Source organism: Procambarus clarkii, chromosome 16 (assembly GCF_040958095.1).
Source record: "Procambarus clarkii isolate CNS0578487 chromosome 16, FALCON_Pclarkii_2.0, whole genome shotgun sequence".
Classification (NCBI taxonomy): domain Eukaryota; kingdom Metazoa; phylum Arthropoda; class Malacostraca; order Decapoda; family Cambaridae; genus Procambarus; species Procambarus clarkii.
In genome coordinates, this window is record NC_091165.1 from 38,445,117 (window position 1) to 38,445,868 (window position 752).

Sequence of the window (752 nt, forward strand, 5' to 3'; positions counted from 1 at the left end):
ATAATGTTTTTTGTTTTGTTTTGTTTTGTTTCGTTTGTTTTTGTTTGAATGGCTGGCTGGCTGGCTGGCTGGCTCCACGGGAAATTCACGGAGTTGTGTGGAATAAGGCCTGGTAAAATGAATTAATATGTATGTCATGTTTAAAACAAACTCGCTTAATATAGTGTGTGAGGCTTTATACAAAAACAAACAACCAAAACAAAACATGTTGTATATATATATATATATATATATATATATATATATATATATATATATATATATATATATATATATATAGCTTAATCCGGGTTTGAACTCGCAACTCCAAGAATACGCATCACTTATATACACTTTACCACTGGACCACTGCAGGACAATTGATGCTGAGGTATCAATTTAATGACGTAAATGCCATTTCCACAAATAAATGATAATTTAAAAGTATTTGTATGTACAAATCTTTTCTGTTTAAAAGGCTACAATATCAGTTACTGATATAATTTGTGTTAATGTTTCTATACCCACAGGAAGGCATGTTTTTGCTTATATGTAAGGGGTACGGAGAAGGAATCCACAGACCATCATTCCCCTTCCCCCCCCCCCTCCCACCTACTACCACCACCACCACCACCACCACCACCACCACCACCACCACCACCACCACTACTCACCACCAATCACCACCAATCACCACCACCACCAATCACCACCAATCACCACCACCACACCTAACCGAAAACCCCCTAACACATCAACCCTCCCCCCAATCA